The sequence below is a fragment of the Saccopteryx leptura genome, chromosome 2 (genome assembly GCF_036850995.1).
Source record: "Saccopteryx leptura isolate mSacLep1 chromosome 2, mSacLep1_pri_phased_curated, whole genome shotgun sequence".
NCBI classification, from domain to species: Eukaryota; Metazoa; Chordata; class Mammalia; order Chiroptera; family Emballonuridae; genus Saccopteryx; species Saccopteryx leptura.
Window position 1 is genome coordinate 232,677,427 of NC_089504.1, and position 27,171 is coordinate 232,704,597.

Sequence of the window (27,171 nt, forward strand, 5' to 3'; positions counted from 1 at the left end):
ATAAATTCATATTGAGCTCTTTAGTTATCTACACCCCCTCCCAATTTTTGTGAATAATAAAAAAAGAAAAAAATTCCAAAGGAATAAAGAAAACTAAATCAAAGAAATGGCTTGACCAGACAGTGAATAGAATGCCACATTGGGACGTAGAGGACCCAGGTTCGAAACCAAAAGTTGCCGGCTTGAGCACAGACTCACCAGCTTGAACGCAGGCTCTCTGGCTTGAGCGTGGGATCACAGACATGACCCCATGGTTGCTGGCTTGAACCCAAGGTCACTAGCTTGAGCAACAGGGCACTCGCTCTGCTGTAGCCTACTTTCCCCACCCGACTTCGTCAAGGCACATATGAAAAAGCAATCAATGAACAACTAAGGAGCTGCAGTGAAAAACTGATGCTTCTCATCTCTCTCTCTTCTTGTCTGTCTGTCTCTATCTTTCCCTCTCTCTGTCTCTTTGTAATAAATAAATGAATAAATAAATAAATGAAATGTACCATATATTAAGTGGATGAATGAAGAATGCTCAGACTGAGATCCTTATCATTTCAGTTTGAGAATACTTAGAAGAAATAATTTTCTATATTGAAAACAATATCTTTATTATATGCGGCTTAAGTGTCTGTTTGTCGCCGATAGCTTATTGGTTGCTTGCGTAACTGTACTAGCCAATGGGGTGAAGTTGCCACGGCATTCAAATAGTCCCGCCTTCTGGCATGCCACCTCACAAATTGAGGTTAAAGATTGGAGCAATTATTATGCTGTTAAGAAATCTTAACACCAGAAGGGGTCTTTGCAATGGTACAAGACTAGAGGTTCTCCAATTGAAAAATAATGTCATAATAGCTAAGTCTTTGACTGGCTCCTCTAAAGGTGAAATACATGTCATTCCAAGAATTGATTTGGCTCCATCTCAAACAGGGTTGCCGTTTCAATTGAGACATAGACAATTTCTTGTAAAACTTGCCTTTGTTATGACCATCAATAAGTCTCAGGGCCAAACGCTTAAGCGTGTTGGCATTTTTTTACCTGAGCCTGCATTTGGACACGGTCAATTTTATGTTGCCTGTTCAAGAGTTCGTGAAAGAACGGATGTAAAATTAAAAATAATTGATGGTCCTCTGCAAGGCGAGCTTAAAAATGATGGAAAGATCTACACAAGAAATGTTGTGTACAAAGAGATCTTTGACATGTGAATTAACATTTTATTATTTAAATCACCTTTATTTATTGAGCTAGCGGTGGCTCTTAAGAAATGTACTGCCAGTGGTTTCCTTCATTGCTCTCTACTTTAAGCAATTAAGCAAGTAGAATGGGAAACTCCATGGGGCACTAAGCAAAGGGGCTTCCTCGCCACCTGCCCTGGGTAATTCAGTTTGAATTAGCAGACACCTTTGCACAAATCATTTTAATTACAATTTCTAATATCTAGAACAGCGGTCATTTCGTATGACTGCCGGGCTTTCTAGTTCAAATATAACATGGAATTCAGAGAAGCCTCACATTTTATTGCTGAAGGACACCTTAGAGGTAATATATGTAATATAGTTGTTGTTTGTTTGACAGGTGAGAAAATCAAGACCTAAAACCCGCAAGTTAATAGATCAGTATAAATTATACAGCACAGCTTCCCCAATTGCCTGTACTTTCTAATTTACATACAGATGCTATCTGGGAACAGTCAAACCAGTGGGCACAGATGTGACATGAAAGAAAAGTAAATCACAAGTTTGCTTTATTTTTTTGTGTTTGGGAGCACTGGCTTGCAGCAGTGCCACCTTCTCCCACCCTAGTCAGCTAGAGCTTTGAAGCTCCTGGAAGCCACAGCTACCTGGTCTCAAGAGTTAATAAGGAGTTAACAAACCCTCCCCAAGAAAAGCTGTGAGTAGCCTTACTTCTGCTGCTTACTTTTTCCCTTGCTCTGGGGCATCTTCCCTTTTTCCATTTAAGATAGAAGAAAGAAAAGAAAAACTAAGAAGCAGGAACAATGTTAAATGAAACAATGAGGATGAAGTTTGAAACAAGCCAAAGAATGGATGGAGAGTGGGAATAGGGGCAACTCCTTTGGAGGAAAATCAAGCAAAATCTATCAGAATTTAGAATTCTTCACCCTTTGGATCAAACAAGCTTACTGACGTAAATTTATTCTGCAGATACTTTTACACTTCCATGAAAAGATTTATTACAAGAGACCTTCATTTTAGCACTGTTGATAGAAGCCGAAGAATGGAAGAGTGTGAGTGGAGGTAGAGATGAAACAAGACCAACAGATGTTGACAATTACCAAAGCTGGGTGGGCATTGGATACATGGAGCTCCGTTATACCATCCTTTTGTGTATGTTTGAAATTTTCCATGATGAAGTGTTTAAACATTTAACTCATATGTTCATTAACAGAATATTCTGCAACAGTTAAAAATGAAATAGACCTATATGTGCTACTACAGCAATAGTTCCAAGACATATCGTTACATACATCATACAGAGTACATCACAGAATATGTAGTATTTTTCCAATTTATTTTTCTCTCTGAGCCTCAGGTTTACAGAATTAGTCATGGCACACACATCTTGGTCCATGTGTAGAAAGCTTTTATTTATTTATTTAGTTAATTACTTTTAATAATAACCATGATCCCACCATTCAAAATGAAAACTAGGACCTGAAAAATAACCTACAATAAGACACGTACCATATGTTAAGAGAAGCACTCTTCCAAAAAGCAAACACTTGGAAATAGCCCATCTGCTCATCAAGAGAAGAATGAAATGAATAAATTCTGCTATATCTATGCAATGAAATATTATACAGGAGTCAAAACAAGTGAACTTCAATGACTCATGACTATATGAGTGAATATTAACAATATAATAGTAAGTGAAAAAAATAAAGAAAATGCCCCAAAGATTATATTCATGATATTATATTCACTTTTATGAAGTTAAAAGCAACTAAGTTGAAAAAATAAGTTTTAGGATTACATATAGATGCAAATAGAGTATATAAATAAAAAGTAAAGGATTCAAGATGATAGATAACTTAAGTGGGGGAAGGTAGGGGCATGAGATGGGGAATCTTATGGTTAGATATTCTTTTTTTAAGAAAACAAAAACAGCCCTGCCTGGATAGTTCAGTTAGTTATTGTCCTGAAGCACAGAGATTGACAGTTCAATCCCCAGTCAGGTCATATATAGAAACAGTTCAATGTTCCTGTCATCTCTCTTCCTTCCTCTCTCACTAAAATCAATACATATAACACTCTACTTCCCACTCCACCTCACACAATGTACAGAAAAAACTATTATCACAATTGTTTGAAAAAAGGAAAATGAGGAGTCTGGATGAGAGAGAGACTGAATGAATGTATTGAATCCTTTCTCTCACAGAAACAAAAACCCAACTCAAACTGCCTTAAACAAAAAGGGAAATTTAATGATTCATATAACTGCAAGATCCAAGGATAACTTTGGTTTCAGACAAAGCTGAATACAAGGACTTAGAATTTTGTTATCAGGTACTTTCTCTAGCTATCAACTATGCTTTCCTCTGTGATGTTATCTTCCTCAGTTTCCACAAGGCAGGCAGGCCCCACTCTTCCAGGTCACTTCATCCATATTGCCAACACTCCCAGTTAAGAGAGAACTGAGAGAGCTTTCCTCTAGACTCCACCCCAAGTCATGGCTTGACTCTCATTGGCCAGAGTTGATTTACGTACACCTCCCTGAACCAATCACTATAGCCAGGGAGATTGAATTTGCTGATTGGTTAGACCTGGTTTATTTGCCCTTCTCTGGAGCTGGGCAGTCCTTTCTAACCAGGTAGACTGAGATTGGCTGATGATTGTTTCTCCTTAGGAAAGGTCGAATGCATGCTGGGCTGGCAGAACCCACAAAAGCAAAAATATCTGTGATAGTCACCTCCTCCTTGCCTGGCTCCCACCTCTGGGTGGACAGATGCTTCCACCACATCTTAAACAAATCCTTTTGAGAATTTGGATCATTTGCACAGCATTCACCTATTTGTGTGTGACCATTTAACTCCTTGAGGGAAAGGACTACATTTTTCATGTAGGTAGGTAATCTGAGACAAAATGGCTTATATAAAGTTGGCACACAATATTTGCTAAATGAATGAATGGCTTTTCAGTCTATGCCAAAATAAAGTGCCAGCACTCAAGGCTTTTCTTAATTGGGTCCCAAACCATCCTTCCTGCCCCTTCTGCACTATCCACAGCCTATAGGCAGCAGCCACCTCACACAAAACATTCCCTTTCCACTCTAAGCCTTCATTCTGCTGTTCCCTCAGCCTGACTCCCTTCCCCCCACACCCAAAAGGTTTATGATGAAGAAATCTGGAAAGGTTGGCCAGCCAATTTTCTGATCACAAGACCCTGCAGTTGAGATTTCTGTAACAGAAACCTTGTAATTTGTCCGCTCAGCTTCTTCTTGCCTTTACTTTTCTTTTTTTTCTTTTTTCTTTCTTTTTTTTTTTTTTGTATTTTTCTGAAGCTAGAAACGGGGAGAGACAGTCAGACAGACTCCCGCATGCGCCCAACCAGGATCCACTCGGCACTCCCACCAGGGGGCAACGCTCTGCCCACCAGGGGGCGATAATCTGCCCCTCCAGGGCGTCGCTCTGCCGCGACCAGAGCCACTCTAGCGCCTGGGGCAGAGGCCAAGGAGCCATCCCCAGCGCCCGGGCCATCTTTGCTCCAATGGAGCCTCAGTTGCGGGAGGGGAAGAGAGAGACAGAGAGGAAGGAGAGGGGAGGGGTGGAGAAGCAGGTGGGCGCCTCTCCTGTGTGCCCTGGCCGGGAATCGAACCCGGGACTTCCACACGCCAGGCCGACGCTCTACCACCGAGCCAACCGGCCAGGGCGCCTTCACTTTTCTTAAAACTAGTCCACACACAATCTGCAACTGAACTTGAACGAATGGACTTCACCTTTCTCCCTTGCTATAGTTGGTCCTTTGGCTAAAGAAGTAAGAAACCAGGATGCTAGTAAGTTGATTGGTGATGCTGGAGCTGGAAGGGCTGGGAGGCTGTTTCCTACCATGTGAGATGATAACAGCTCCCATTTATTGAGCATTTATTATGTGCCAGGCACTATGCCAAGGGCTTTGCACATGTTTTTTCCTCTGATTCCTACATGAGGACTGCAGTATCCCTATTTTATAGGTGTAGAAGTGGAGAAGAAGTGGTTTGCCTGAGGTCACAGAGGTAATAAATGGTGAAGCCAAAACTGGACCCAGCTCTGTCAGAACCCTTGCTCTTAACCCCCAAATAGAAGAAAGTATAAAGTACTCAGAAGTAGAGTCAACATATTATACAGTTCCAGAAAGAGAAAGAGAAGGGGACAATGGCTGATTTGCCTCCTAATGGCTTTGCTGGTCCTACCCCTGTCTTTTAGAAAGCCAACTTATGTTTACTATCCTTAGGTTACTAAACACACCCTGAATCCTAACAATTCATTCCCCTTTTTGACAAAACCAGCTCCATTTGTTTTCTTCTGCCACTGTCAAGCTGTGTGGCCAGGGCAAGTTCTCTCCTTATGCTTGGGTTTCCTGCTCTGTGAAATGTGGGCAATCCTCGCCCTACTTCAGAGAGTTGGCATGAGGATTACATGAGATGATGGATGGACCGTGGAGGGCGTGGTTACTGGCACATTGACACTCATGGCTATGAGCTATGATTCCCCCAGTTCTGAGCTGAGAGTATGTTCTGACTGTTTTTATTTCTGTCCCTACCATGCCTGGCACTGTGAGTAGCCTGTGTTCAGCAAATGCTTGTACTAGCCTACGGGAATTTGAGTGGCAGCCACTTCTGATAAGCAAGACTTCTTAACTTCCATGTGGTTCTCAAGTCCTGGTGCTAAAGATATGCCCTACACTCCTGTTTGTTTCTTCAGTGAGTTAATATTTTACCTCCAGTGTTTAATTTTGTTTTAACGGACATGACCCCATTGGTGCCCAGGGCTCTCTCTCTGCCAAAATGGCTCAGGGATCAAAGAAATCCAAAGACACGGGGAGTCCTCCCGCTTCCCCATCCCAGAACTGTCCTTTAACCTGCTGGCATCCACCTCTGCACTATTGCCCCCTTGACCTTACCCACCCTGCTTGTAGCTATGCTCTGGTTTTAGCCCTTAGCTTCTCTTTGAGATAACCTGCCTCTCTCTGGCCCACTGCAGCAGCTGTAGTGTTTACTTCCTTACTGCCTGGTGCTCCTTGGGTCTCCCTGGGGTCCCTCCTTCTTCTCTCCTCTGTAGATGAGGTATCTCAAGGTGCATGGTGTAGATTCATTTACTCCACTGAGGACATTGGAAGTCAAAGATCCTTTCAGTGTGGCCATAACTTTTTTTTTTTTTTCTTTTTTTTTTGTATTTTTCCGAAGCTGGAAACTGGGAGAGACAGTCAGACAGACTCCTGCATGCACCCGACTGGGATCCATCGGCACGCCCACCAGGGGGCGATGCTCTGCCCCTCCGGGGTGTTGCTCTGCTGCGACCAGAGCCACTCTAGCGCCTGGGGCAGAGGCCAAGGAGCCATCCCCAGCGCCAGGGCCATCTTTGCTCCAATGGAGCCTCGCTGCGGGAGGGGAAGAGAGAGACAGAGAGGAAGGAGAGGGGGAGGGGTGGAGAAGCAGATGGGTGCTTCTCCTGTGTGCCCTGGCCGGGAATCGAACCCGGGACTCCTGCACGCCAGGCCGACGCTCTACCGCTGAGCCAACCGGCCAGGTGTGGCCATAACTTATAAATCCTTCATGGGCACTGTCCCCCCTCCCAGACCTGGTGTAGTGAACCTATCTATCAGTACAAGAACTGGCTAGCTCCTGGATGGGGGTTTGGACATGCTTCATCCCGTCACTTACCTCATCTTCTCTGCCCTCCAGTTTGGGTTCTCTGACTCCTAGGGCTGCCATGACAAATTACCACAAACTTGGTGGCTTGCAACAATATATTCTATCACAGTTCTGGAGGTCAAAAGTCTGAAATTAAGTTGTCACCAGGGCTACATTTCCTCCAAAGACTCAATGAAAGAATTCTTCCTTGACTTTTCCAGCTTCTGGTGGATACTGGAGTTCCTTGGCTTGTGGCTGCATCAATCACTCCAGTCTCTGCCTCCATCATCACGTGGACCTTCTTCTCTTTGTGTCTTTCTGTCTTCTATCTCTCACTTGTCTTTGGATTCAGGGTTCACCAGGTAATCAAGGATGATCTCATCTTGTGATCCTCAACTTAATTACATTTGCAAAGACCCTTTTTCCAAATAAGATCACATTTACAATTTCTGGGTAGATACATGTTTTGAGGAACCACCATTCAAACCACTACAGTTAGTATTAACTGAAACCAGAGGAATATGGGCATGCCACATAGTGAGAACAAAACCAGTGAAGGCTAGAGGTAATAGAGAGCCCGGTCAGTGTGGCTGGAGCGCAGAAGAAAGGTGAGAAGTGAGGTAGTAGACTTTGGGGTGGGGCAGTTCAGGCAATGCTTAGTAGACTGAAGCAAGGAGATCAGGGCTTCTCCTTATGGAGAAAGTGTGTTAAGTAAGGGAATTACATTAGTCAGTGGTCATTGATTATCGAGTATCTGGTGAACAGACAACTTGTTATCTGAATAGAAATATGCATCACAATGTACCCAAAAATCAATTCCAAGAAGACTAAATACCTCAACTTGTAAAGCAAAACTTCAAAAGGCAAATTGTGTTGACTTAGGTGTAAGAAAAATTTCTAAAACAAGTCATACTGTAAAGTAAAAAAGAGAGAAATCAAATTTTAAATCTTATGTTAAACAAGCCTGACCTGTGGTGGCGCAGGGGATAAAGCGTCGACCTGGAAATGCTGAGGTCGCTGGTTCGAAACCCTGGGCTTGCCTGGTCAAGGCACATATGGGAGTTGCTTCCAGCTCCTCCCCCCCTTCTCTCTCTCTGTCTCTCCTCTCTCTCTCTCTCTCTCCCTCTCCTCTCTAAAATGAATAAATTTTTTAAAAAAATCTTCTGTTAAACAAAATACACCATTACAAAGGAAGAACACGAACCACAGATGGGAAGAAGGTTTTTGCAACATGTAATCGACAAAAGGTTAGTATTGGGAAGACATAGAGCATCTATAAATAAATAGGATAAAGATAAGCACCCAATAAAAAAGTGGGCAAAACGTCACCAGGCAAGCCACAGAACAGGCAACCTGAGAGGCCAATAAATGTGTGAAGAAATTCACTTATAAACAGGGAAGAGCAAATTAAAACCACAATGATATCCATCAGATTGGCAACAATTAACAGGTCTGACAAGCAGGAACTCACACTGCTGGGAGTTTGTAAATTGGCACAGTAGGTTTGGAGAGCAATTTCACGGTATCTGGTAAAGCTGAAGATGCATACCCCCAACAACCTCTCAATTACACTCCTAAATGCAGATATCTGCAGAAAATCTTGTTCAGCCCTGGCTGGTTAACTCAATTGGTTAGAGAGTCATCCTAATATGCCAAGGTTGCAGGTTTGATCCCCAGTCAGGGCACATACAAGAAGCAATAAACAGATGCATAAATGGGTAGAACAAGAGCTCAATGTTTCCCTCCTTCTTTTTTTCTTTCTTTCTTTCTTTCTTTCTTTCTTTCTTTCTTTCTTTCTTTCTTTCTTTCTTTCTTTCTTTCTTCTTTCTTTCTCCTTTCCTCTCTCTCACTAAATATCAATTAAAAATAAACTTAAAAAATAAAATCTTGTACATGTGCACAGGGAGGTAGGTACAAAAATGTTCACAAAGCATTGTTTGCAATGGCAAAAAATTGGGGAGAAAATGACCATTAACAGAAGAATGGATAGATGTGGCATATTCACCAGGAATAACAGATCAGGGAAAGTGCGTGAACTACAGTGCATCAACTTGGTTGATTCATAAATGTTAAATAAAAGGTGAAGATTCAGCACACACACTGAATGAGTTCATTGAAGCAGTACAAACATGCAAAACAATACCCCTTCTTGTTAAGGTATATATATATAGAGGTAATAAAGTAAAAAAAAAAACCCATGGGAATAATAAACACCAAACTTGGCATAGATTTTACTTAGAGAAGAAGAGAGTGAGAAGGGTGCAGGGGAGAATACGCAGTTTGGGGATGTTTTATTTCTTAAGCCATATGGTGGGAACACAGGTGTTTATTACATTATCCTTTATATCTCTGGTATGCCAAATATTTATACTTTAAAAGAGGTGATACCACCTGGCCTGTGGTGGCACAGTGGATGGAGCATCCACCTGGAGCGCTGAGGTCACCAGTTCAAAACCCTGGACTTGCCCAGTCAAAACACATACGACAAGCAATCAATGAACAATTAAAGTAAAGCAACTATGAATTGAGATTTCTCGTTCACCCCACCTCTCTCTGTAAGATCAATGAATAAAATCTTTAAAAGGCCCTGGCCGGTTGGCTCAGTGGTAGAGCATCAGCCTGGCGTGCAGAAGTCCCGGGTTCGATTCCCCGGCCAGGGCACACAGGAGAAGCGCCCATCTGCTTCTCCACCCCTCCCCCTCTCCTTCCTCTCTGTCTCTCTCCTCCCCTCCAGCAGCCGAGGCTCCACTGGAGCAAAGATGGCCCGGGCGCTGGGGATGGCTCCTCAGCCTCTGCCCCAGGCACTAGAGTGGCTCTGGTCGCAACAGAGCGAGGCCCGGGAGGGGCAGAGCATCGCCCCCTGGTGGGCAGAGCGTCGCCCCCTGGTGGGCGTGCTGGGTGGATCCTGGTCGGGAGCATGCGGGAGTCTGTCTGACTGTCTCTCCCCGTTTCCGGCTTCAGAAAAATACAGGAAAAAAAAAAATCTTTAAAAGGAAAAAAAAAGAGGCAGTACCAAAGAGGATACACAAGTATCATCATTAGGTCATCAGGAAAATGCAAATTGAAACCACAATGAGCTATCACTTCATACCTGCTGGGATGGCCATGGTATAATTAATAAATTAATGAATTAATGAGTGCAAATGCAGAGAAATTGGAACTCTCACGCAGCGCTGGTGGGAATGTTAAATGGTGCAGCTGCTATGGTAAACAGTGACAGTTCCTCAAAAAGTTAAACATAACTTTATAATCTAGCAATTCCACTTCTAGGTATTTCCAAAATGAACACATTTGTTTAACCAGCTACTAGATCAAGAAACAGAACATTACCCTGCCCCAAGGAAGCCCTCTTTATACTTACGGCAGACCCTACACCTTTAAGAGTACTACTTACCCTTTAAGAATAATCAGCATTCTGACTTAGATCACCACAAATGAGTTTTATCTGGTTTTGAACTTACTATAAATGGAATTATGTGGCATATAGTCTTCTTAGTTGGCTCTTTTAATTCAACATCATGTTTATGAGATTCATCCTACTGCGGCAACAAAATTTAGTTCCTGTTGGATAGAATCCCATAGTGCAAATATATCCAATTTATTTATCCATTCTATTGTTGATGGAATTTTGGGTAGTTTCTAGTGTTTGCTATTACAAAGAGCACTGCTCTGCCCACTGTAGTACATGTTCTTTGGTGCACATATGTACCCATTTCTGTTGAGTGATAACCTAGAAGTGGAACTGTTGGGTCACAGGGTGTGTGTATTTTGTCAACTTCAGTAAATACTGCCAGTTTTCCCAAGTGGTTTTTGCCAATTTTCACTCCTGCCAGCGGTATATAAAAGTTCCAATCATTCCACACCCTGAACAACATTTGGTATTATATGCCTTTTTCATCTTAATCAATCTACTGGGTGTGTGGTATGCATATTTTTAAGACCAAATAGACCTCTGGAAAGTCTGCTTTAATTTAGATTTCTGCTAGCAATGCATAGGAGCTCCACAATCTTGAGTTCCTTGACAAGTTCAAGGTGTTAACTATGTCCCCAGTGGTCCCTGCAAAAACCTATATGTTGTTCCCTTGAAGTTGAATGGTGTGTTGCCTTTTGCAATGTACTTTCAGGTGTATGATCTCATTTGACCCTCACAACCTGAGATATAGGTAAAGCAGGTATAATTATACCCATTTTGCAGGTGGGAGGACTGGGGCTCTGAGAGGTTTAATCACTTGGCTTTCAAAAGGCAAGGCCAGGCCCTGGCCAGTTGGCTCAGTGGTAGAGCGTCGGCCTGGTGTGCAGGAGTCCTGGGTTCGATTCCCGGCCAGGCATACAGGAGAAGCGCCCATCTGCTTCTCCACCCCTCCCCCTCTCCTTCCTCTCTGTCTCTCTCTTCCCCTCCCGCAGCTGAGGCTCCATTGGAGCAAAGTTTGCCTGGGCGCTGAGGATGGCTCTATGGCCTCTGCCTCAGGCGCTAGAGTGGCTCTGGTCGCAACAGAGTGATGCCCCAGATTGGCAGAGCATCGCCCCCTGGTGGGCGTGCCAGGTGGATCCCAGTCAGACGCATGCGGGAGTCTGTCTGACTGCCTCCCCATTTCTGGCTTCGGAAAATACAAAAATAATAATAATAATAAATAAATAAATAAAAAAGGCAAGGCCAGGAACAGAACCTAGGTCTTCTTCTGTCTTCCACCCCAGCAATATTAATAAGAGGACACATTTATTGACACCCATTTTTAAACGCTTGGTGACTAAGTCACACAATAGAGAGATCTTCCAGGAATGAAGCCTGAGTTAATTCCCAATTTACTTAGAAGAACCTGTTCTTTGTGCCTAAATGTAGCCATGTTCTGTACCTGGACCTGAAAATTCCAAGTGAAGTTCTGAAGGTCAAGGGCCAAGTTGAGTACTTGCTCTTCTACCTCTTAATTGCTTTGAAAAGTGCTCAAACCTCTCCATAAAGGAAAGCCTTTTTGCTAAGCCAATGGGTTAAACCATCATGTTCTTCAACCCTTGCTAAGCATTATAATCATGTAAAGGAGAAAACTTTTTGGTCTCTACCCAATGTACAAAGTCATTGAAGTATTGACCACAAACCACCAAGAACCAGCCTGAGTTGGTCAACACCAGAGAGATCTTTGCTATTACAGCTCTATTATGTAGAATGCTGACACTGGAAGTACTTTTAAAAATAATCTAAAGTCCTCATGGGGCAACTCTTACCAGCTGTAGTGTTCAAAAAGATTCCAAGGCTGTGTCAGGGCTCAGTGAGAAAGGTTCCTGTGGCTGGTGAGAGACACCTACCATGATATAAAGGTGGTAGGAAGGCACACGGGACATACATTTGCTTCTTCTCATTTCATAGGTGGAAGCTGATACTCAGAGGTCAAGTCAGCTATCCAAGATCACACAACATGTTGTTGGACAAGCTGGGACATCATTGCAGTTCTCCTAGTTCAGGCTGTATAGCTCTTCCTCTCTATGCTCAGTATTATTAAACTGTTTCCTCCCAAACAAAACCTCAGTCTGCACCTCAGTTTTTCTCCTTCTGGGTGTCTCTTTTTTTTTTTAATTTTTTAAAATTTATTCATTTTAGATAGGAGAGAGAGTGAGTGAGAGAGAGAGAGAGAGAGAGAGGCAGAGAGAGAGAAGAGGGGAGGAGCAGGAAGCATCAACTCCCATATGTGCCTTGACCAGACAAGTGCAGGGTTTCAAACCGGCGACCTCAGCGTTCCAGGTCTACGCTTTATCCACTGCACCACCACAGGTCAGGCTCCTTCTGGGTGTCTCTTTGTCATTCACAGGCAATTTATTATATACCATCTTCCCAACCACATATGTGATCCATGACAGAGAGAAAAGTGATGAATCCAAGATATCATTAGTTAGCCAGCCCTGTTCCCTTTGATGGAAGTATGAGCGTCTAACCAGCTGGGTAGAAAGCTTGGATTTGTAGGCTTCAAGTTTTGGAAGAAGTCAGGGAACCAGAGCAGAGAGCAATCATCTTACTGTATCAACACCTTATTTTATAGTAGGAACTATAACAGCAGAATGTGTCCCAATGTTCTGATTGCCCCCTAGTGCTGGAAACAAGATTGGCACACTAGGCGAGTAGTTACATTTTCCAGATGCAAAGAATTGACTTGAGGTCTTAATTCAATCAAAACCCTGTCTTGCCTGACCAGGTGGTGGCGCAGTGAATAGAGCGTCGGACTGGGATGCGGAGGACCCAGGTTCAAGACCCCGAGCTTACCAGCTTGAACACAGGCTCATCTGCTTTGAGCAAAGCTCACCAGCTTGGACCCAAGGTTGCTGGCCTGAGCAAGGGGTTACTCAGTCTGCTGTAGCCCCACGGTCAAGGCACATATGAGAAAGCAATCAATGAACAACTAAAGTGCCACAACAAAAAACTGATAATTGATGCTTCTCATCTCTCTCCATTCCTATCTGTCTGTCCCTATCTATCCCTCTCCCTGACTCTCACTCTGTTTCTGTAAAAAAATAAAAATAGAAAAATAAAGTACTCTTTAAAAAAAAAACAAACCTTTCTTTCAAGTTCTTATAAGGATATTAATCCTACGGATTAGTGAGGAAGTTGAGGAGGGCAAGATCCACTGAGCGAAAAGGAATCGCTAGGACATGTCACAAATTAGGACTAAAACCAAGTCCTAAACATCGACTCCTGTATCCAGGGTGACAAACTAAGAAGAAATAGCTTTCTTTAAATAAGCTATACCTCAACATAGCTCATGCTATAAAACACGCAGCAAAATGCATATAAAAAGTCTTTTTTTTAGAATGTAAGTTATTTGAAGACAGAAATTTTGCAAATGTACTGAGTACCCTGAGGATTAAGAAATAGTAATGACAGGCCCTGGCCGGTTGGCTCGGTGGTAGAGCGTCGGCCTGGTGTGCGGAAGTCCCGGGTTCGATTCCCGGCCAGGGCACACAGGAGAAGCGCCCATCTGCTTCTCCACCCCTCCCCCTCTCCTTTCTCTCTGTTTCTCTCTTCCCCTCCCGCAGCCGAGGCTCCATTGGAGCAAAGTTTGCCCGGGCGCTGAGGATGGCTCCATGTCCTCTGACTCAGGCGCTAGAATGGCCCTGGTCGCAACAGAGCGACGCCCCAGATGGGCAGAGCACTGCCTGGTGGGCGTGCTTGTGGATCCCGGTTGGGCGCATGAGGGAGTCTGTCTGACTGCCTCCCCGTTTCCAGCTTCAGAAAAATACAAAAAAAAAAAAAAAAAGAAAAAAAAGAAATGGTAATGACAATGATGACGGCCCTTACCATCTATCATGCTGTTCCCATGTGCCAGACACTGGGCTCAGTAGCACTTGGCACTATGACCACTATCCCATCCTCTTTCTTTTATTCATTAAACAATACTCATGGAGCTCTTCCTCTGTGACAGCACTGTTATTTGACTCCAGGGATGCCAAAGTGGCCAAAACAGCATCCCTGCCCTCAGGGAGACTAGAGTCTAACTGGAGGAGTTGGATGATAAGTCAATAACCAAACACAGGTATGTTGTTGTTATGGACTGAATGTTAAAAAGCCCTAAGCCCCAATATGACCATCTTTGGAGATAAGGTCTATAAAGGAATAATTAAGGTTAAATGAGGTCGTAGGGGTGGGGACCTGATCCAAAAGGATTAGTGTCCTTATCAGAAGAGACACCAGGGGGTACTCACATGCTCTTCCTGTTTCTGTGTGCACAGAGAGGTCATGCGAGCTTATGGTGAGAACGCAGCTGTGTGCCAGCCAGGAAGAGAGCTCTTGCTGTATACTGAATGGGCCAGAAACTTGATTTTGGACTTCCTGGCCTCCAGAACTGTGAGAAAAGAAGTGTCTATTGTTCAGGCCACCCAGTTTATGGTATTGTGTTTTGGCAGCCCAAGCTAACTAAGATGGTAGAATAATCATAATTACTATGAAGAGAAATAAGGCAGGGCCAGGACATCAGATTGTGGGAGGTGATATGCTACTTCCATTAAACTGGTGTGGAAAAGCCTGTCTGATAAGGTGCCAGTGTGTAGCTCAAGGAATTTTTATATATATCACTCTCATACACCATCCATCCAGATCAAGATATGAAACATTTCTAGCACCCCAGCACGTTCCCTTGTGCCCAATGCCAGTCAGTACCCATCTAAGGGTAACTATTACTCTGACTTCCATCAGCATGGATTAATTTTGTATGTTTCTGAACTTCATAATAGTAGAATCATATAGCATGTTGATGGACATTTGGGTTGATTCCAGTTTGAGGCTTTATGAATAAAGTTGCAAAGAACATTCTTTTTTGTGTGTGTGACAGAGACAGAGAGGGACAGACAGGGACAGACAAGTGGAAGGGAGAGAGATGAGAAGCATCAATTCTTCGTTGTGACATCTTAGTTGTTCATTGATTGCTTTCTCATATGTGCCTTGAAGGGGGGTGCTACAGCAGAGTGAGTGACCCCTTGCTCAAGCCAGCAACCTTGGACTCAAGCCAGAGACCTTGGGCTTCAAGCCAGAGACCTTAGGGCTTGAGCCAGAGACCATGGAGTCATGTCTATTTTCCCATGCTCAAGCCAGTGACCCCGCACTCAAGCTGGCGAGCGCGCACTCAAGTCAGATGAGCCTGTGCTCAAACTGGGAACCTTGGGGTTTAGAACCTGAGTCCTCCGTGTCCCAGTCTGATGCTCTATCCACTGCACCACCACCTGGTCAGGCTCAAAAAACATTCTTGAACATGTTTTTTGGTAGACATAACACTCATTTCTGTTGGGTATATGCCCAGGAGTAGAATTGCTAGGTCATAGAGTATATGTATATTTAGGTTTAGTCAACTATTGCCAAATATTTTTTCAAAGTGGTGCTATCAGTATATATTTCCACCAACGAAATAAGAAAATACCAGTTGCTCCTCACCAACACTTAATATGTCTGTCAGTCTTTTACATTTTTGTGATTCTGGTGAATATGTCATGATACACCTTTGTGGCTGTAATTCACATTTCTCTCATAAAAACAATATTGAGCCCCTTTCCATATACTTATTGGTCATTTTGATATTACTTTATGTGAAATATCAGTGCAAGTCTTTTGCCCATTTTAAAAATTGGGTGATTTTTACCCACAGAATGGGAGGAAATATATGCAAATCATATATAAGGGTCTAGCATCCAGAATATAAAAGGACTCCCATAACTCAATAACAAAAAGACAAACAATCTAATTAAAAATAAGAAAGGGACTTGAATAGATATTTCTTCAAAGACTTATAAACAGCCAACAAGCACATGAAAAGATGCTCAATGTCATTAGTCATTAGAGAAATGCAAAAGAAAACCGCTGTGAGATACCACTTCACAACCACAAGAATGACTAAAAAAAAAAAAAAAAAAAAGGAAATATTGGCAAGAATGCAGAGAAAATGAAACTTTCATACATTGCTGGTGAGAACATACAATGATGTAGCCACTGTGGAAAATGGTTTGGTGGTTCTTCAATAAGTTAAACATAGAATTACCATATGACCCAGCAATTCCACTCCTGGGTACATTCTTTAAAGAATTAAAAATATTATGTCCATACTTTGTATACAAATGTTTATAGCAACTCTATTAACAATAGTCAAAATATCCAAAAACTGATGAATGGCTAAACAAAATTGTGGTCTATTCATGCAATGGAATATTATTCAGCCACAAAAAGGGATGACATAAAACATGAATGAATCTTGAAAACTTTATGCTAAGTTAAAGAAGCCAGACCCAAAAGGCCACACATTGTATGATTCCATTTATATGAAATATCCAGAATAGTAAAATCCAGTTAGTGGTTACCAGAAGATGAGGTGGAGGGAAAATGGGTGCAGAGTTTTTATTCGGGGTGATAAAAAGTTCTGTACCTAGATAGAGGTGATGATTGTACAACATTGTGGATATACTCAAAGTCACTGAATTGTACAACTGAAAATTTACAATGGCTAAGTTTTGGTTTTTTGGTTTTTGTGGGGTTTTTTTGTATTTTTCCGAAGTTAGAAGCAGGAAGGCAGAGAGACAGACTCTAGCATGCGCCCGACGAGGATCCACCCAGCATGTCCACTAGGGGGCGATGCTCTGCCCATCTGAAGCGTTGCTCCGCTGCAACCAGAGCCATTCTAGAGCCTGAGGTGGAGGCCATGGAGCCATCCTCAGTGCTTGGGCCAACTTTGCTCCCATGGAGCCTTGGCTGTGGGAGGAGAAGAAAGAGATAGAGAGAAAGGAGAGGCGGAAGGGTGGAGAAGCAGATGGGCACTTCTCCTGAGTCCCCTAGCCAGGAATCGAACCCAGGACTTCCACATGTCGGGCTGATGCTCTACCACTGAGCCAACCGGCCAGGGCTGACACAGTAAAATTTAATAATCTTTTCCTTAATGGTTTAGGAAACATGGACTTTTTACATCTTATTTAAGAGACCCTTATTCACTCTGATATTCTAAATATATTCGTTAAATTTTCTCCTAAAACTGTAAGGTTTCATTTTTCACATTTAGAGCTTTGATGCATCTGAAATTCATTGATGGTCTAATGTGACACAGGGCACAGGTGCTATTTTTTTTCCATATGAATAACTTGTGGTCCCAACAGCATCCTCTCCCCATTGCCCTGCCTGGCTGGTGTCTGGGCTGAGTCAGAGTGGGCCAGTTCAGCAGACTCAGTGGAGACCTGTTGGCATAGAACACTGGCCTTGCAGCACCTTAGTAGCTGCATCAAAGAAGGAAGATGCCTCTTATGATTTTGAGAAAAGTTGCCATTTAGAACTGTAGAAACTTTCTTTGCAGAGCGTGAAGAGTGGTACAAGATCACACATATAAACCCAGGCTTCAGAGCTGGACAGACAGACATCAGACCCTGCTTTCCTTCTCAGACAATGTTTCCTTCTCCTGCTCTATGGCGACCCCTTCTGGAAAGCCTCTGATACGACTACACCATCACCTCCAGATCCTTGGCTGCCTAACTGTGCATCCCCTCCCTTAATCTCAGAGATTTGAGTCAAGTTTGCTAGAAGCAAAGAGTGAGGCAAGTGGGTGTTCTTGTGCAAATGATTTATTGAAGGATGGCCCCAGAGAGAAATCTGTAAGAAAGTGAGGGAAGCAGGACAGAGCTGGGAAGAAGCCAAGCAAATATGTGCTTTCAAGAGAGGTCTCACCGCAGCCTGATCCCACAAGGAGCTCTGGGCATTTTTCACAGTGCAGAGTTTGTCCTGCTTTATGGCCAGGGAGCTGGGCTTTACACCCCACCCTATTAGTCAGCCACTGGCCATGAGCCACCCCCACTGTGTGTGTAACCTCCCAAGCATCTCCTGGCAGGACAGCTCCCATTAGCTAAGTTAGAAGCCGCCAAAGAAGGATGGAGCCGTGAGCTTTTAGCAGCCAACACCCAGAGCAGCTGGGAAATGGGTACACTACTGACAAAGAGGACCTGGGCAGGGCGCAAACAGCAGCCACCACCGAGACCAAATCACCATGCACTGCCATTCAGAGTGAAATAGAAAGAAATATTCTAAGCAAAGACTGAGGATGTGGCAACGGGAAAGAATCAGTGACAGATACATACTTGGATATATCTTCACAAAGCCTCATCTAACAATGATCAGTTTTACTATTTGATGTTTGCTGTGTTCGCTGGTTGACTTAAATTGCCCCCCTTTTATTTCCTGAAACCAAAATAAATAATCTATGGTCACTGTAAATTATTCATATGCTCAAGTAATATACAGCATTGAAAGTAAAAGTTTCCCATAATATCATACAACCTTTCTCCACACTCCCATCCTGCCATAACCACTGTTAAGAGTTGGAAGTGTATCTCTCAGATTGTATATATAAGAGTTGTTGTTTTGAAAAGTCTAGAAACCAGAAGAGATCTCATTAAATATGACCCACTAAAAACCTTTAGCAAATATACTTAATGGTAAATTTGAAAACTCTCTTTCTGAGACAGGGAATGAGGCGAGAAGCCTACCGGCATCACAAATATCCATCATCTTAAAGGCCTTACGCAATGCAATAAGGCAATAATTAAGGCCTAAGGTTTGAACAGAAAGAGGTAAAATGGCCATTATTCAAAAGTGACATGAAAACCCAGGTGAATCTAAAAAATAAAGTATTAGAATAAATAAGTCAATTTAGCAAGCTTGCTATATATAAGGCCAATCTAAAAATGTACTTCTAGCCTGACCAGGCAGTGGTGCAGCAGATAGAGCATCGGACTGGAACAGAAAGGACCCATGTTCAAAACCCCAAGGTCACTGGCTTGAGCGTGGGCTTATAGACATGACCCCATGGTCTCTGGCTTGAGCCCAAGGTTGCTGGCTTGAGCAAGGGGTCACTCACTCTGCCATAGCCCCCCAATCAAGGCACATATGAGAAAGCAATCAATGAGTAACTAAGGAGCTGCAACAAAGAATTGATGCTTCTCGTTTTTCCCCTTCCTGCCTGTCTACCCCTATCTGTCCCTCTCTCTGCCTCTCTCTCTGTCACTGTCAATAAATAAATAAATAAATAAATACGTACTTCTACCTTTACAGGCAACAATTGTAAAATGAAATAAAAAAGCACCATGTACAATAGCATAAAAAATATCTAAAATCAATACAAAATGTTGTGCAGATCTTTTTCTTTTTCTTTTTTTGTGCTGAAGGTTTTATTTTTTTTTTTCTTTTTGTGCTGAAGGTTTTACTTTTTCTTTTTTTAAAAAAAACAACAACACAGAATAAGTACTGGCGAGGATGTGGAGAAAAGGGAACCCTCCTGCACTGCTGGTGGGAATGCAGACTGGTGCAGCCACTGTGGAAAACAGTATGGAGATTCCTAAAAAAATTAAAAATCGAACTGCCTTTTGACCCAGCTATACCACTGTTAGGAATATACCCCAAGAACACCATAGCACTGTTTGAAAAGAAGAAATGCACCCCACATTTATGGCAGCATTGTTCACAATAGCAAAGATCTGGAAACAGCCCAAGTGTCCGTCAGTGGATGAGTGGATTAAAAAGCTTTGGTACAGGCCCTGGCCGGTTGGCTCGGTGGTAGAGCGTCGGCCTGGCGTGCGGAAGTCCCGGGTTCGATTCCCGGCCAGGGCACACAGGAGAGGCGCCCATCTGCTTCTCCACCCCTCCCCCTCTCCTTCCTCTCTGTCTCTCTCTTCCCCTCCCGCAGCCGAAGCTCCATTGGAGCAAAGATGGCCCGGGCGCTGGGGATGGCTCCATGGCCTCTGCCCTCAGGCGCTAGAATGGCTCTGGTCACAACAGAGCAACGCCCCAGATGGGCAGAGCATCACCCCCTGGTGGGTGTGCCAGGTGGATCCCAGTGGGCCGCATGCGGGAGTCTGTCTTACTGCCTCCCCGTTTCCAGCTTCAGAAAAATACAAAAAAAAAAAAAAAAAAAAAAAAGCTTTGGTACATATATACTATGGAATACTACTCAGCCATAAGAAATGATGACATTGGATCATTTACAACAGCATAGATGGACCTTGATAACATTATACTGAGCGAAATAAGTAAATCAGAAAAAACTAAGAACTATATGATTCCATACATAGGTGGGACATAAAAATGAGACTCAGAGACATGAACAAGAGTGTGGGGGTTACGGGGTGGGGGGGAGGAGAGGGAGGGGGTTAGGGGAGGGGAGGGGAGGGGCACAAAAAAAAACAGTTAGAAGGTGACGGAAGATAGTTGGACTTTGGGTGATGGGAATGCAGCATAATCAAATGTAAAAATAACCTAGAGATGTTTTCTCTGAATGTATGTACCCTGATTTATCAATGTCACCCCATTAAAATTAATTTAAAAAAAGAAGAAAAGAAAAAAAAATAAAAGAAAAAAAAAACACAAAAAAATCCCACCAACAACTACATATAAAACATTATTGAGAAGAAGGGAAGGATTTTTTGAGACACTGCTTGGGCTTCTCATAGTAAGTCTTTCACTTAGGCCTGTTTGGGAGGGTTTTTGTCCCTTACCTGGACTACATACACCTCATCTTTCTCTGAGCATTGAACAAATCCACAACAAGCCTTTACTTGTCAGGAACAGTGGCAAATACATGACAGGCACACTTTCCTTTATCTTTTTTTTTTTTTTTTCCATTTTTTCTGAAGCTGGAAACAGGGAGAGACAGTCAGACAGACTCCTGCATTCGCCCCCGACCGGGATCCACCTGGCACGCCCACCAGGGGCGATGCTCTGCCCACCAGAGGGCGATGCTCTGCCCATCCTGGGTGTCACCATGTTGCGACCAGAGCCACTCTAGCGCCTGAGGCAGAGGCCACAGAGCCATCCCCAGCGCCCGGGGCCATCTTTGCTCCAATGGAGCCTTGGCTGCGGGAGGGGAAGAGAGAGACAGAGAGGAAAGAGGGGCGGAGGGGTGGAGAAGCAAATGGGCGCTTCTCCTGTGTGCCCTGGCCGGGAATCGAACCCGGGTCCTCTGCACGCTAGGCTGACGCTCTACCGCTGAGCCAACTGGCCAGGGCACTTTCCTTTATCTTAAGAATAATCCTGCCCACTGTTATCGTCTCCATTGTACAAGAAGAAACTGAGGATCTAAAGGTTCGAGTAACTTGCCTAAAGTCACCCAAAAAGCAAATTCTAACCCAGGACTGTCAGACTCAAGAACAGTGCTCAAATACCCATTCACTGACTGGTCACTCAATTTTTAGATTTATAGTGAGGTAAACTTTTTCCTTTTTATTATTTTAATATATTTTAATATATATTTTTCGATTTTATTAATTGATTTTTAGAGAGAAGAGAGGGTGAGGGTGGGGAGAGGAGCAGAAGCATCAACTAGTAGTAGTTGCTTCCTGTATGTGCCTTGACCCGGCAAGCCCAGTGTTTTGAACCAGTGACCTCTGCATTTCAAGTTCACGCTTTATCCACTGTGTCAACACAGGTCGGTAAATTTTTTAAGTACAAGGTTGTAGAAATTTTTGTAAAATGAAGTTGTTGATACTAGTGCCGGTAATCTTGGGTATGAGTTAACCATTTGGGCAAACTATGGACTAGAACTCTTGCATGTGCACTGAACACAATTTACTACTAGATGGCGCTGCAGCTCATCTTTAACCTCCTTAGCCTGTGTTCCTATTAGAAAAGCATAATGTAGGGCATCAAGGGGGAAAGATAACTTAATATAGTCAATTTAAAAGGCCAGCCTGTATTCTGAGAGCATGTTCTTCCTACTCTATTGGGTGGTAATAGATGATTGTCCAACCGTGAGACACCCTCCTCCCATTTCTTCTTCTTCTATTTTTTTTTTTTAATCCTTTTGAACTGTGAATTCTGAAAGTCTGGGATCAGTAAAGTACCAGATTCCCATGAAAAGCAGATCCAAGTCGAATATTTTAAAGTAGTTTAAAGATTTCCAGCCCTCACGCAGTGGCCTTTAAACGATCTGAAGTTCCTGTGAAAGTTAAATATAGTCATGAACATTCTATACTTAGAAGCTTTTTAATTTTTTGGATGGTGAAATTAAAAAATGTAGATAAAAGAATTATGAAGTCAACCTGGCCGGATAACTCAGTTGGTTACAGCATCGATCCCATACACAAAGGTTGCTGGTTCAATTCCCAATCAATGTCCTGGATGGATAGCTTGATTGGTTAGAGCATCATCCTGAAGCACAGAGGTTGTGGGTTTGATACCCAATCAAGGGACATATAAGAACAAATGGATGTTCCTGTCTCTCCCTCTCCCTTTCTTCCTTTTCCTCTAAAGTCAATAAAATAAATGTTTTTTTAAGTTAAAAAAATATTCCCAATCAAGGCACATACTGGAGGAGATTGATATTTCTGTCTCTCTCTCCCTCTTTCTCTAAAAAAATCAATTATTGTCAAAGAAAAAAGAGTCATGAAGTCAAGAAAATGCAGTCAGTAGGCATTTCCCAAGGGAAATATTGCCATCAGTTGTTAAATAATTGGAGTGTCAGAAAGGCACAAAAATATGGAGAGTTGGGCCTGACCTGTGGTGGCGCAGTGGATCAAGCATTGACCTGGAAATGCTGAGGTTGCCGGTTCGAAACCCTGGGCTTGCCTGGTCAAGGCACATATGGGAGCTGATGCTTCCAGCTCCTCCCCTCTTCTCTTTCTCTGTCTCTCCCCCCACCCTCTCTCCTTCCCTCTCCTCTCTAAAATGAATAAATAAAAAATTTTAAAAAATTTATAAAAAAAAATATGGGGAGTTGGTTCTAGAGAAAGTAAACCCGGAAGTCTTTTCAGCACAATTGAGGGGTTGCCGAAGAAAACTTAGAATTGCTGGGGGTGTTCTAAAATGGAAAGGAGGGGAATTTGGAAGAGGAATCCTGGATGGATATATCCTTTTGTTTTGCACTTAAAGATGGCTAGTGTCCATGTCTCTGGGTGTGTTCACAATACATCAGGGCCTGGGGGATGGGTGTACAAGACCATCTAGTTATGTACATAGCTTTTTTTTTTTTTTTTTCTTAAGAAATGTTGAAATCTGACACCCTCAGCTCAGCCTTCTGGATGTCTTGGCTGACTCCCGCTGCATCGCACACACACCAAGCCAGCTGTCTGCTGCTGTTTCATGGTATTACTTGAAATTCTACTTTAGTGTGTCTTTGGCTAATTATTTCCACAGGCCAATTGTGTGCCGGTCACAGTTCTAAATGCTATAGTCCTTGAATTTTCACAATGTGAATAATTTCTCCCGCATTACCAGTGAGGAGCCTGAGACTAGAGAGAGATGTGGCCATTTTCTCAGGGTGACTTTTCCTCTTGGTCATTCACACAGGTGTATCCTGAGTTCTACGGACACAAGGGCTCCAGGAGCTGAGCTGGGCATGGGTGCCCTGCAGTTGTGGGTGTAGGGTGTGGATGACAGAGAAACTGACATCTGAGCCCTGGATGAGGAAAACCAGGGGAAGTCCCAAGTGTCAAGTTAAGGAAAGTCGGTGTTGGGCAAGAGTGAGATGGGAGGTCAAGGCTGGGCATCCAAGAGGAAGCAAGATGCGCAAACAAGTTCGGGAAATGGTGCTGGAAAGATTCCCAGAGATACAGGAGTCCAAGGGCAAGGGCATTGTGAGGGGTGTTACTGCATTGAACCTGGAATCCATCAGCTTGAAAGGCAAAGGGCAACTAGAAAAGAAGCTAGTGCCAGGAATTAGACACAGCTGGGAAGGTGGAGGAGCCTGTCCCCTGCTTGGGACAACTCCCAATTCTCCAACCTCTCTCCTCCCCTCCCTCTAGCTATTCTGAAGGGAAATTTGCCCCAGTTTTTCTGAAGAGGAAATAGGCATGCAAAAGAATTCAATAGGTGTGCAATTTGATCATTCTAATTTTAGGATTCCCTTTTTAAAACTGTATGTTAAGTCACATGTGCTTTTAGTTTGTTTTGGTTTTTGGTCAAGGCCGATTTAAAAGGCTTACAACAAAATCCAGGTGGCTCCCTTCGCCCCAGTCTGACTTCTCAGAGGCAACTCTGCTGCTGCTTCATGGTACAACTGTGTTTATCCTCATCTTCCTAAATGATAAACTTACATTGTTCTCTCTTGATTAGCAATCTTTGATTTCATTAATTGACTTCCAGATGAAGAATGGATTCTTTTTACAATTCCTCCCACTTCCCCTCATTCTCCTTATATATTTTATATCACCATTTTTATTAGTGGTGTTCGTTAAGATAACAGAATGATTATTCACAGATGAGGCATGTATATGATAATTAAATTTTCTTTTCCTGTACTTAATAACTGCCTCATATTTTTATTTTCTTACTTTTCTTTCTTTTTTTTCTTTTTTTTGTATTTTTTCTGAAGCTAGAAACAGGGAAAGACAGTCAGACAGATTCCCGCATGCGCCCGACCGGGATCCACCCGGCACGCCCACCAGGGGGCAACGCTCTGCCCCTCAGGGGCGTCGCTTTGTTGCGACCAGAGCCACTCTAGCACCTGGGGCAGAGGCCAAGGAGCCATGCCCAGCGCGCGGACCATCTTTGCTCCAATGGAGCCTTGGTTGCGGGAGGGGAAGAGAGAGACAGAGAGGAAGGAGAGGGGGAGAGGGGGAGAGGGGGAGAGGTGGAGAAGCAGATGGGCGCTTCCCCTGTGTGCCCTGGCCGGGAATCGAACCCGGGACCTCTGCACGCCAGGCCGATGCTCTACCACTGAGCCAACCGGCCAGGGCTCTTACTTTTCTATGTAAGAAAAGTATTTACTTTTTATTTTTAAGCAAATACTTCTCTGGATCTTTTTTTTTTTCTGAAGTGAGAATTGGGGAGGCAGAGAGACAGACTCCTGCATGCGCCCCACTGGGATACACCTGGCATGCCCACTAGGGGGCGATGCTCTGCCCATCTGGGATGTTGCTCCATTGCAACTGGAGCCATTCTAGCGCCTGAGACAGAGGCCATGGAGCCATTCTCAGCACCCGGGCCAACTTTTCTCCAATGGAGCCTTGGCTGTGGGAGGGGAAGATAGAGACGGAGGGAGCCTGACCAGGCGGTGGCGCAATGGATAGAGCATTGGACCGGGATGAGGAAGGACCCAGGTTCGAGAACCCAAAGTCGCCAGCTTGAGCAAGGGCTCATCTGGTTTGAGCAAAAGCTCACCAGCTTGAGTCCAAGGTCGCTGGCTCTAGCAAGGGGTTACTCGGTCTGCTGAAAGCCTGCGGTCAAGGCACAAATGAGAAAGCAATCAATGAACAACTACAATGCGCAACGAGAAACTAATGATTGATGCTTCTCATCTCTCCGTTCCTGTCTGTCCCTGTCTATCCCTCTCTCTGACTCTCTCTCTGTCTCTGTAAAAAAAAAAAAAAAGAGACAGAGGAAAAGTAGAGGGGGAAGGGTGGAGAAGCAAATGGGCGCTTCTCCTGTGTGCCCTGGCCGGGAATAGAATCCAGTACTTCCACATGCCAGGCCGATGCTCTACTACTGAGCCAACTGGCCAGGGCCCTCTCTGGATTTTTTTTATTTATTCCTAGCTAGAGCCCTCCTGCTCCAATGCAGACTGCTTGTTCTCATAGCCAATGGCACAGCCTTCCTCCTCAGCTTCTCCTCCTTCTACTGTGTGGGGGCTCTTATTCTCTGGAATATCTTGGGATATTCCCTTATTTTCCTAAAGCACATCTGGTATTTAGTTTCCTAAATAAATAAAACATACTTTTTTTTCCAAATTTTATTTATTGATTTTAGTGAGAGAGAAAAGGAAGGAAGGAGAGAGAGACAAGAACATCAGTTTGTCCCTGTATGTGCCCTGACTTGGGGTCGAACCAGCAACCTCTGTGCTTCGGGACAATGCTCTAACCAATTGAACTGTCCAGCCAGGGTGCAACATACATTTTAAACAGCTTAATTTAGATAAAATTCCCATACCATACAATTAATTCATTTAAAATATAAAATTCAATGATATTTAGTATATTCACAGAGTTATGAAACCATCACCACAATCATCACACCCTCAGCCCTTCTCACCACCCCTCCCCCAACAGCCCTGGGCAACCACTCGTCTACTTTCCATCCCTATGAAGCTGCCTGTTACAGACATTTCATAAAAATGCAATCACACAACATGTGGTCCTTTGTGGCTGGCTTCTTTCATTTAACATAAAGTTTTCAAGATCCATTCATGGTGTAGCATGTATCCATATTTCATATATTTATTTAAAAAATTTTAAATTATAGTAAAATACACATAACATAAAATTTACCATCTTAACCATTTTTCTGCACCAATAAACAATACACTATACTCTCTTCCGCTATCTCCTGGTAATAATCGTTCTACTTTCTCTATGAATTTGACTGTTCTAGGAACATCATATTGGAATCATACAGTATTTGTCTTTTTTAAATTGGCTTATTTTACTAAACATCATGTCCTCAAGGGTTATTCATGTTGCAGTATGTGTTAGAATTTCCTTCCTCTTAAAGCTGAACAATATTCCATTGTGTGGATACACCCATTTTGTTTTCCCATTCATCTACTGATGGTCAATTGGATTGCTTCCACCTTTTGACTATTTATGAATAATGCTGCTGTGAACATGGGTGTACAAATGTCTCAAGTCCCTGTTTTCAATTATTTTATTTATATATACACAAACTTTTTTTATTATTTCTTTATTGATTTTAAAGAGTGGAAGAAAGAGAAAGAAAAAGAGAGAAACATTGATTTCTTGTTCCATTTACTTATGCACTCATTGGTTGATTCTTGTCTGTGCCCTGACCAGGGATGGAACCCTCAACTTTGGTGTATTGGGACAATGCTCTAACCAACTGAGCTACCCAGCCAGGGCCTCAATTCTTTTTATTGCCAAATAGTATCCCATTTTAGTAATATACCACATTTT

General features: G+C 43.2%; 1 protein-coding gene across 1 annotated transcript in view; it reads left to right on the forward strand.

Annotated features, from left to right (window-relative positions):
- The first annotated feature begins 12,580 nt into the window (after window positions 1-12,580).
- CHEK2 (checkpoint kinase 2) overlaps window positions 12,581-27,171 on the forward strand; it is a 135,648-nt gene continuing 121,057 nt past the window's right edge. The window contains exon 1 of the mRNA XM_066370585.1: window positions 12,581-12,598. The gene's annotated coding sequence lies outside the window, so the exon portion shown is untranslated. The remainder of the gene's footprint in view (window positions 12,599-27,171) is intronic.